This window comes from Poeciliopsis prolifica, unplaced genomic scaffold (assembly GCF_027474105.1).
Source record: "Poeciliopsis prolifica strain line A6 unplaced genomic scaffold, Auburn_PproV2 SCAFFOLD090, whole genome shotgun sequence".
Classification (NCBI taxonomy): domain Eukaryota; kingdom Metazoa; phylum Chordata; class Actinopteri; order Cyprinodontiformes; family Poeciliidae; genus Poeciliopsis; species Poeciliopsis prolifica.
The window spans coordinates 101495-113358 of record NW_026562465.1 but is presented as its reverse complement, the minus strand read 5'-3'; the positions used below and the strand labels follow the sequence as shown (position 1 = coordinate 113358).

Genomic DNA, 11864 nt, shown 5'->3' with positions numbered 1-11864 from the left:
ATTGGCAAATAAATAAACAAGGATCTGAATAAATAAATGGTTCAGTAAATAAATGAAATAAAATAAAAGGATGATCTAAAAATAATAAAAAATGCGTTGCATGATCTGAAGATGTTAGAATATGAGTAAACAAGTGCACCAGAGTCATATAATGAGACTTCGCGTCCCAAATTAGATGAAAAGAATGAAATGGAAATTGATCAAACAAAGGAAACTTACCAGATTTCCTATCACTAGATAACATTAAGCCTGAAATTAACCTATTGGTTAATGGGAAAAAGATGACTCTCTTGTTTGACTATGGTGCATGTGGGACACCTTGTAGAGAATCGGTACTAAACTTAAATAAAAAGATGATTAAAAGCAACTACAGAAAGAAGAAAGGGTTGCAAATAAAATAAGAAATAAACATAAGAAATAATAAGAACAAAACAGAAAAAGCAACAAGTATGTTTATTGAGACTAGAGAATAATGAAGCCGAAGGGAGGAGTTGCAATCCCCGTTTACAGCAGCAGCTCTGCAACTTCTACCCCCACCAGATCCAATTGACCACCATATGAAACCTCATCACAACACTAGTCTATGTTAAGGAGAGTAACAAATTTAGAAATAAGCAATAGAAGACTCCCAAATCTTAAAATTAGGTGAAATAAAAACATATTCTATGGTACAACCCTAATGGAGCAACAGATCAGTCTCCACATGTGTAAGGTTTTCATCCTTGACTGTAGGAAAACAGAACAATTAGGAGTTTCTCCAGAAATCCTTATTAGCTCTCTTTCCTGCCATAAAATCACCCCCTCCAAGAGGTGAAGGAAAGTTCATGAGGTGGAGGTGTGGATTTGTCTTGTGGTCTGACAATAGAGATTACTCAGACTAATGGAATAACCTTAAATGTAAATTGTGAAACTAAAACTGCAAAGGATTTAAATAACCTTTTTCCGTAAGGAATAGAACTTGTTTTTAAATCTTATAGTTTTGTTCGAAACCAAAGGTTATAGGATGTTGTAGTGATGTTGCTTATTCTCACATAAGGCAGGTTTTGATGCAGCTTTAGTTTCTAAATTCAGGGAGTGGATCTGTTGAGAAACCTTAATGACTTTTCTTTGAAACAAAGGCCCCTCTTAAGGAGTTAAGATGCAAACTGGCCACAAAGTTCATTTATTGGATTCTCCAAAAGACATTACAGCTCTTAATGTTTTTTGTTTCTGTGTTTGGGAAAGCAAATGCTTTAGGTAATAAAAAAGATAAGCGAAGTTTTAAACATTTCACAACTGAAAAGAAACTAATTATGATGTTCTTTAAACTATAAAGTGAGCCTGTGTTGCTTATTGACCTGTTAACATACAGGAATTATTAAGTCAACAAAGAATATCGCCTAATAAAATACTTTAGTAAATACTATAAAGATAAGCTGCAGTGGGTGAGAGAAGAAGTAAATTATTTGGGATACACTTTCTGCTGAGGGAAAGCAGATACAAAAAGCAAGGAAAGAGACAATTTCTGAAGCACCTAAACCAGAAACTAAAAAGCAAATGATGTCATTTCTCGGACTTTGCAATTATTGCAGAGCCTGGATTCCACATTATGCTGAAAAAAACCTCAGGTTTTACAGGATTTGATTCATGGCACCCCAATGGCCATGACTGATAAATAACTTGGAATCCAGAAGCTGAAAAAAGTTTTACTGAATTAAAACAAGCACTGATGCAGGCAACAACTTTGATTCTTCCAAATTATAAAAAAACCTTTGTTCAAACTGTAGACTCCAGGAATGGATTTATGACCTCTGTGTTACTACAAAATCATGGTGATAAGCTAAAACCGTTAGCTTTCTATTCAAAAAGGTTAGATCCAGTAGCACAGTCTTTACCAGACTGTGTACAAGCAATATGTGTAGCAGCATTAGCAGTAAGCATGTTGGCTGACATAGTTTATTTCACAAAATGGAGCTGTTGGTTCCACACGCTGTAGATGTTCTATTTTTGCAGAGCAAAATGAATTTGCTCTCACCAGCACGACACCTTTCGTACACGGCAATACTTTTATCACAACCACATATTGTGATAAAACGTTGTACAATTTTGAATCCAGCTACGTTGCTTCCATTACCTTGTGATGGAACACCACATAGCTGCCTAGAAGCTACAGAGCACTTGCAGCTTCCTAGGCCAGATCTACAGGACACCCCATTAGCAACGGGAGAAGTCTGGTTTGTTGATGGGTCATGTTCAAAGGACCCTATTGGTAAAAACCAGACAGGTTATTCTGTTGTTGCTTTACCAAATGAAATAATAGCAGCAGAAAGAATTTCCAGCGCTTATTCTGCACAAGCAGCTGAATTGATTGCTTTGACAAGGGCATGTGAATTGGCTGAGGATAAGCACTTGACAGTGTTCACAGATAGCCAGTATGTTTTCTCTACACTGTTTTATTTTGCTAAACAATGGGAGCGTAGAGGAATGACAACATCTACTGGGAAACCAGTAACACATGCATCTTTGCTTAAAAATCTTTTGCAAGCAATACAACTCCCCATTAAACTAGCGGTATGTAAATGTGCAGCTCACACAAAAGGACAAGATGAAGTTTCAAATGGGAACAGACTAGCTGATAAAATTGCAAAAGAAGCTGCAGCAGGGAAACATGGGAAAGGAACTTTCTCAGCGCAGACTGAAGAAGAACAACACATGATAGACAAAGCAGTGTTAAAAGACATGCAGGACAACGCACCGCAAGTTGAAAAAAGGATGTGGATAACTAAGGGTGCGAAAATTAATGATGAGAAAATTTTTGAGGTTAATGATAAACCAGTCCTTCCTAAATCTTTATTTAAAGCAGCAGCAATATTGAGCCATGGTGAATCTCATGTCTCAACAGGGGGGATGGTAGGAATAACATATGGCTTTATGGTTTTAAATTCCTATTCAAAAAATTTTTGTAGGGCATGTCTAATATGTGCTAGACATAAGTCTCAGGGAAACATAAGGCCCAAACGAGGCAGGTTCCCAAAACCATCTTATCCATGTCAAACCATGCATATGGATTTTATTGAACTTTCACAAAGTGGGCCATATAAATATTGTCTAGTGATGATTGATGCTTTTCCTAAATGGGTTGAAATAGTTCTAGCAAAGCATGCAGATGCTTTGACAGTAGCTAAGGCTATTTGTAAAACTATTATCCCAACACATGGCATCGCGCAAACTGTTTATAGAACGAATAGTACTGTGAAAAGCAGATTAAGAAAATGCACGGCAGACACTAGCCGGCCCTGGCCAGAATGGTTAGATTTGGTGAAACTCTATATGAGGATCACCCCGAGAGCTGAGGGTCTAACACCAGTTGAAATAATTCATGGGAGAGCTTACAGATTGCCTCTGTTTGCTCCAGACTTACAAAAAGCTGATGAAGAACAGACAATAGCAGATTATATGATCAGGACCCTTAAACTGAAGGAGGTGTCCAGTGCAAATTTACTGCCTTTTGATTCTCTTCCTGCACAGGAGGCCGCTCCGATCGAGCCAGGTGACTGGGTCTACATAAAAGTCATCAAACGAAAGAAACTGGCGAGTCCACAGTGGGAAGGACCGTCAAGTGCTGATGACCACACCAACAGCTGTAAAGATTGCTGAAAGACCCGCTGGATACATCTCAGTCACTGTAAGCTGCAGAGAGTGTTAAACCCCTAAAGTTGGAGTAGAGAGGAAGGAGAGCTCTTTTGAGAGCTTCCGGGCTACAAAGGGGAGCTACATTATAGTTGTAGTTCGTCTCAAACCCGGTGAAGAAACGCTAAGATTCTCACTCCTTTAGTTTGGGGGTTCTGACATCTCAGTACGTCGAGCAGCAATGGGGACTCCATATGCCAGATGGATTTTTTGCTGCGCTGTGACTGTTGTATGTTTGATGTTTGGTGAAGGAAGCGAGCCTGAGTTCCACTCACATGACTACAGTACCAATCTTTGGCTGAAAACTGATGAACAGAACTGCTTATGAGGGACATGCTGTGAACTGCTACGTGTGTGCGCAGCTGCCAGTTTCCATACACAACTCAGGTCTCCGACCAGGTAACATTGCTGACGACAAACAGATGTGTCTCTATGTTCTAAGCACTAGACCGCGGCATATCCCACCACCAAGGGGAGACAGACCACGTGAGAAGGACTATTCAGCTGACCTCCGGATGGGAGAGGCAGTGCAAGGACTGTTTCAATTTTTAAATTGTTCACTGGCAGACGATGTACTTCCTTTTCGTCATCTCAACAAACTGTATGGAAAATACCAGAGATCATTTCGTTGGCAGGAGCCAAACCAGGATCTCTGAGGAACTGTGTGTATAATAATGGACATGTTCTAGGGACGTTGCCCTGGCACTTGTGTAACAGAGTTTACACCTACTGCGAACCGACACAGGATTTCATCGACTGCACAGCCTGCAGGGGTCAAAGGGTGACTCCACACTGCAAAGTCTGGAAGGAAAACCCAGATTGTCAACCTGCTTCAGAGGAGTTTCAACATCACGCATAAGACTAAGAGGAGACAGATGACAACACTGTGCAGCGTCATAGTGCCAGGAGATTATGGCTCTCAGATATTAGCAGACTGGAAAGCACAAAATGATCTACACACCCGCTCCAAGCGAACAGCTATGTCAGAGGTCAAAAGATGGGGAGGCCTAACAACACATACTGGAGTTCCATGGGAATTCAGGATTTGGAACGGCGGAGAAAAAATTCATGCAAGGTCTTTTTCCGTGGGCTGGTCTAGGAGAGATTTGATACCATGTTTGAGATAAGCAGGTACGGATTATTACGACTGATCAACATCACATACCAGCTGGCCAATGGCACCATGAAAGAACTGACTGAACTGAGAAACATGGTTATGCAAAACCGTGTTGTCCTGGACTGTCTCACTGCCCCTCAGGGAGGGGTCTGCAAAATCATTGGCCCAACGTGCTGTACTTTTGTGCCTGATGAAACAGGAAATGGAGGAATTATTTCTGACGCTCTATACGAGCTAGAAGATTTAAAACAGTATGTGGAAAGTGGAACACGCGGCTCATCTTCTTTTGATTTGCTTTCATGGCTCACTGCTGGACCATGGTGGTCCTTGCTGTTAAGGCTCGTGACACCTATTCTGATTGTGTTAATTCTGTTCTGTCTTTTTACGGGTTGCATTATTCCTTGTCTACGACATATGATGTTTAAAACAATTAACACGACTGTTATCAACTATCAGCTGACAAAGGCATCTTATGAAACAACTGAAGATGACTTGTTCCAAGTTTCTGACGATTTTCTGAACAATGATGAATTTCTGTAATCAATAAACAGATGAATTCATTTGCTGAATGACTCCTACACCGAAAATGTGGGAACAAGTGATGTTTAGGATGAGAAAACTGCATTTGATTTTTTACTGTTTATTCTTTTGTTTTTTCATGTATTTCATTATATAACTTTTATTCATTATGTATTCTCTGTGTTTAGATTAGTTTTTTATTATTTTCTTTTATTTTCTTTTCTATATTTGGCTTCTGCATAGCAGTTTATACACATAGTAAAATGATAAAAAGGGGGGAATGTTAGATATTTTTTATTATTATCATTTTGTTGTTACTTTAGTTTATATTCAGTCTAAAGTATTATTGTGATTTAGTATAAACTGACCTGGAGGTTACGACTGTCTTCATGCGAGATAGTAAAACTTTATGGTTCTCAGACCCTAAAGTTTTCTCTGGTGTTTATCTACCCGGTCTTAGGTGACAGTTTGACCCAGAGCTGAACTGGGCTCAGATTGTAAATTAGATATCACACCTGGAACTGAGTTGTTTGGTCTGTTTATGTTAAATGTTTTACGACCTCTGTTGTTTGATGCTTTGACAATAAAGAGGGAGCTCACGTGAAAGCAGATCAGAACTCTCTTTTGACCAGCCCGGAGGAGCTGTTGATCGGGATTTCTCCTTCTGCAGAAGCCTGACCATATTTAATTCATATACGTTGTCTGTGGTTATTTTATTGTAGGTTCAAGGAAAATACCTAACAATACGCATTTCTCAACTGACAATTTGAACCAAAAGTCTTTAGGTTTGTTGAGAACTTTTATGAGGCGTTCTTCATGTTCCACCAAGGTAGGTCCAAAAATGATCAAATCATCAATGAAAACTAAAACTTCTTTTAAATGTAATTCTCCCATGCGTCTTTCCATCAACTGCTGGAATGTGCTTGCGGCGTTAGTGACCCCTTGTGGCATACAGTTGAAGTCCCAAAACCCCAATGATAGTCAAAGGCAGTTTTGGATTTATCCTTTTCCTCCATCTCAATCTGGTTATAACCAGATTTGAGGTCTAACACAGTGAACCACTTTGATCCAGAAAGAGCAGAAAATGTGTCTTCAAGCTTTGGTAGAGCATAGGTGTCCTTTATTATTTGGAAATTTAGCTTTCTAGTCAATACAGTGCCATTCTTCTTGCATACAACCACAATTGGAGAAGCGAATGGTGAATCAGACTCTCGTATAACTCCTGAATCAGAGAGTTCTTGCAAGTGCTTTCTCACAGCGTCAACATCCTGAGGGTGGATTGGTCTAGGTCTTTGTTTAAAAGGAGTGTGGTCAGACAACTTGATTTGATGTTTAACTTTGTCTGTCCGGCCAAAGTCCAGGTCATGTTTTGCAAACACCTCGGGAATACTGTTGAGTTTTTGGATGATTCGGTGCTTCCATTCTGGAAATAAAGGTGAGTCTCCAAAGTTGTATTGTGGTTGAGATGGTTGTAGCAACTCTGTAGACTGGGTTGAATGCTGGACTTTTTGCTCTTGTGAGATCACACTCTGAAAAGTGCTGATTTCTGCTACGACTGCTCTTGCTGGAATATGAATCTCATGGTCAGACTCATTGCTTACCACAAACGGCAGATGACAAGGCCGATGTTGAGGCAAGTCAATGAGGCAGGGTTTTACCATGAGCCCACCAGTGAGGGCATAGGAATTTGGATGTTCAAGGAGAACTTCTTTTTCATCTTGCAATAATCTTGCAGCTAAGCAACCTTCTACAACTGTGGTTTGGCCAGCAGCGATGAGTTGAGGCTGATTAGACTGCAGGGTGACAGTTGCAGTATAGTCATTCAACCTCTGGGCATAGCGGTGTTGGAGGATCTTACACACTTATACACTGCCAGATATATAAGGTTGAAATGACTACTCAGGATGAGTATCAAAATGTTTGCTAAAACCAACATCTAAGGTGTTGGTGCCAATGAGAATCAGATGTTGAGATGGTTTAATATCAGTGTATCGACTTCAACAGGTAAACCGGAAATTTCAGGCGGGAAGGTTATGTTGACCTCTACATATCCCAGGTAAGGTACTGTTTGTCCATTTGCTCCTTCTATCTCCAACAGAAATAGCTAGGATGACCTTTGACCTAGTTGACCTTGTTAAATAACATCACTGGTGGATAGTGCATGAAGATATTACTAAACTGTAGAGCTCCATGGTGCACAAAGGAGTGTTGCAGGAGATCCTCCCAACAGCTGTTAGACTCCAGAACCATCACTGCTCCCAACAAAAGTGTTTATATTCCTACTGATGTTTGGCACAATCTACTCTGATCTTACTCATTTTTAAATAACATGTCTGCTGCTATTGCAGATCTGTTTTTCGTTACTGATATATTTTATTTTGTGTTCTCTGCTGTATTTAGATGTAAAGTCGTCTGCTCCTGAAGAATCCCCCCACCTCCCTTGACCTATCTCCTAAGAGCGGTACTTAGTCAAAATAAGCTGTTTCTATACTTCAACAATATTTATTTCATCTATTTATTTCTTCAACTCTATATGAATGTTTATTTTGTAAAGTGCCTTAAGACAAACATTTGTTGTGAATTAAAAACGGTAATCAAACACATTTACTCACTTTTTGTGTTGTCGAATTCATATAGACGATGCATAAACTTAACTGCTATACTGCTATTTGGCAGTTAAGATTCCTAAAATTGGTATTAGAATGTCAAAGCAGAAATCGGCAAAACAAATCCCGATTGATGCATTTTTTCTGACATTTAGGATAAACTTGTTATAAAACTAAGAATTACCATTACCTCACTATGACACATTCCAACTTTTTGACCAAAAATAGATCATTGAGGTTTTTTTTGAAGTGTTAATAATAAGTCAGTGTGGTTTGATTAGGAGGGGGGGGTTCTACTTGTTCCTCAATTTCTTCACTATTTCATCTGAAAAAGAGATTGTTGAAGCTTTACCTCTCCATTCCTCCACAACTTGAAACAGCACTCCGCCACATCACCCTTAGAGGTGTCTCTCTGCCATGTACTGACACATGCTGTAGAACTTTCACTGATCCAGACTGAGTATGGATAAGGGGCATGGGATGATCCTCATTACAAAGTTCTTTGATTGTGGGCTTTGGTCATCTGTTTTTTTTTAAACAACTCTACTCTCCAGCATGAGTCACCAAGATTGTATCTATTGCTACACAGCTGTGTGCAATATACAAACTACCCAGGGAAATCACACACACCACACCTAAAATCCTATATGGAGCTTATCTGAGCAGGTTTGTATGTACGTGTGTGGAGTCTCTTTACATTCCTCCACACACACACACACCCAGATATTCACAGATTAGCTGAAGTCACACACAGCCCTGAGCACCGAGAAGAGGTCAATGAGGTTTGTCAGTCCTTGCTCTGACCCAGGTTTACGTGCTGCCACCACCAGTGTTGTGCTCACACCCCTACTTTGACACACATTGACATTCATTTTGAGATTTGGTAATTAGACTGCTCTGATACACACAAACACTCATCTAGCAGTTTGGTAATTGGATACAACATAAGCAGGAATATACTTGTCAGTGAAAAAGAGAACATTAAGAAGCTGTATGAATGAGGATATATTGAGCCCCAATAAAAAATGTGTGCATGCATGTGTGTGCACGCCAAACACCATTAGCTCTAATTAACAAAACTTATTTAGAGGTTTTTCTGCTGCTTCTCTACAAAGCTTCTGTAAAATAATGAACAATCAAATGCTACTTATCCCATTTCTCCTCAAGAAATATGTTCTAACAATGTTCTTATAGGTAGAGCAAAAAAAATGCATTGCCAATATATATACATATATCTGTATTGTTTGTTATTACGCAATAGCCAGCCCCGCCCTAATCCTCACAACTCCTTTGGGCTGACTACAGACCAGCTCTCCGTCTAATGCAGGGGTATCAAACTCCAGTCCTCGAGGGCCACTGTCCGGCAGTTTTTCGATGTGCCACAGGTACAAAACGCAGGAATGAAATGGTTTCATTACCTCCTCCTTGTGTAGATCAGTTCTCCAGAGTCTTGCTAATGACCTATTATTCTATTCAGGTGTGGTGCAGCAGAGGCACATCTAAAAGTTGCAGCATACCGGCCCTCCAGGACTGGATGTTGACACCCCTGGTCTAATGGGTCCGGAAAGTCCCTAAAACCTGGGTATTACCCTGTCTGTCTAAGCTGGTGTCGAGAGAGACTCGTCCAGCTCTAAATACTGTTGAAATAGAATTTTAAAAGTAGCACAATAGTACACAAGTTAACTTTTACGTTAAGATAAACTTAGATACAAATCCAAACTAAGACAACTGGTGACTCTCTGAACTTACATAATTTCTAATCAGAAAGCAGTCTTATACTCCCTAAGGAACATTTCAGACAGGGAGTGTATTGGCTATCAGGGCAATAAATTCTTTACTCAGGGTTGAATAGTTCAGGCAAACACTAAAAACTATAGAAGTCTGTTACAACATATAATCAAACATATTGGTATATTTCTTTAAGCATTAAAAAGCATGTTTTTAATTAGTTAGTTTTAGATCCAACTTATAGTCATTATTAAGCAATACATTTTGTGCAAACTTGGTTAAAAAACACCAACTGGTTTCTAGTTGAATCATTTTGAGGCAGAGATAACGTTCCAGATCCACGCTGTAAATCAAGTCCCCTAAAGGAGCCTGGTACGAGAAGAGCTGGGTGTTTCAGTGGGTCTCAGAGGTAATAAGATTAACATTTAAGACAGCCCACACAAAGGAAAAACACACCTCCTAATGCATATATTTAAATGAGGAGAATACACATTCTTATAAAATGGTTTGTTTTACAGCAGAAGTTCAAATCTCTTTGTGCTGAGTGAGAGTTTCCCAAAAGATGCATCTTTTGTTTGTGTTTTTATTTCCCTTTTTAGTCAGTTAATTGTTTCTGTTTTGTCATGTCTTGGACTTTTGATAATCTAGGTGAGATGCTCATTGTAACATTCTTCTTGCATTGATTTTCTCTGGATAAAACTCTGGATATCTGAAGTCTGACATTGTATGATTGCTCTTTCTCACTGCACATTTATACAGACACAAGAATCAAGGACAAGAGGAATGAATTAACGAGCTAAATCAAGTTATTCCTCTTTTTAATTCTCAACACTACCTACAATCCAGAAGTTATGACCCTTTTCAGTTAAGAAGCAATCAGATGAGTAGCCAACTCCAGTAACCACTCCTGTTAACGGTAGCCTAAGTCTACAATTAGTAGAAGAACCATAACTTATAAAATGACTCAATTAATTTCTATGTCCACAAACCTCATTAGAATTTATATATATATATATATATATATATATATATATATATATATATATATATATATATATATATATATATCGATGAGGCCACAAGGAAAGGAGCCACAGCTAAATACCTCCAACGAATAAGGCAAGTCCTGAGAAGCCAGCTCAATGGCAAGAACAAAATCCGTGCGATAAACAGCTATGCCCTGCCAGTAATCAGATACCCTGCTGGAATAATTAGCTGGCCAAAGGAGGAGATAAAAGCCACAGATATTAAGACTAGAAAGCTACTAACCATGCATGGAGGGTTCCATCCCAAATCCAGCACCCTGAGACTGTACACGAGCCGCAAGGAAGGAGGCAGAGGACTAGTGAGTGTGAGAACCACTGTCCAGGACGAAACAACTAAGATCCATAAATACATCAGGGACAAAGCCTCCACAGACAATGTGCTCAGCGAATGTCTCAGGCAACAGGGAACGGAGGTTGAGGTGCCAGAGATACCATCATGGGAGGACAAGCCCCTACATGGGATGTACCACCAGCAAATAACCCAAGTGGCTGATATCAGTAAATCCTACCAATGGCTTGGAAAAAGCTGGACTCAAGGACAGCACAGAGGCCCTCATCCTGGCCGCCCAGGAACAGGCCCTAAACACCAGAGCAATAGAGGCCCAGATCTACCACACCAGACAAGACCCAAGGTGTAGGTTGTGCAAGGAGGCCCCTGAGACAGTCCAGCACATCACAGCAGGGTGCAAGATACTGGCAGGGAAAGCGTACATGGAGCGACATAACCAAGTGGCAGGCATAGTGTACAGAAACATCTGTGCAGAATATGGACTGGAGACCCCGAGATCAAAGTGGGAAACACCCCCAAAGGTGGTGGAGAACGCCAGAGCTAAGATCCTGTGGGACTCCTGATCCAGACAGACAGACAGAATGGTAATGGCAAACCAACCAGACATTGTCGTAGTGGATAAACATCAGAGGAAAGCCGTTGTGGTAGATGTAGCAATACCAAGCGATTGCAAAATCAGGAAAAAGGAGAAACTGGAGAAATACCAGGGCCTCAGAGAAGAACTGGAGAGGGCCTGGAAGGTGAAGACCACAGTGGTGCCTGTGGTCATCGGGGCCCTCGGGGCAGTAAACCCAAACTGGAGCAGTGGCTACAACAGATCCCAGGAACAACATCAGACATCTCATTCCAGAAATGTGCAGCAGTCCTTGGCACAGCCAAGATACTGCAGG

The 11864-nt window shown here is 40.2% G+C and overlaps 1 long non-coding RNA gene across 1 annotated transcript; it reads left to right on the top strand.

The window, feature by feature from the left end:
* Positions 1-3649: 3649 nt before the first annotated feature.
* On the top strand, positions 3650-5997 carry LOC129353409 (uncharacterized). The gene is made up of 2 exons (XR_008605010.1): positions 3650-4270; positions 4359-5997. It is a non-coding gene; the product is annotated as an uncharacterized LOC129353409 (long non-coding RNA).
* The last annotated feature ends 5867 nt before the right edge of the window (positions 5998-11864 follow it).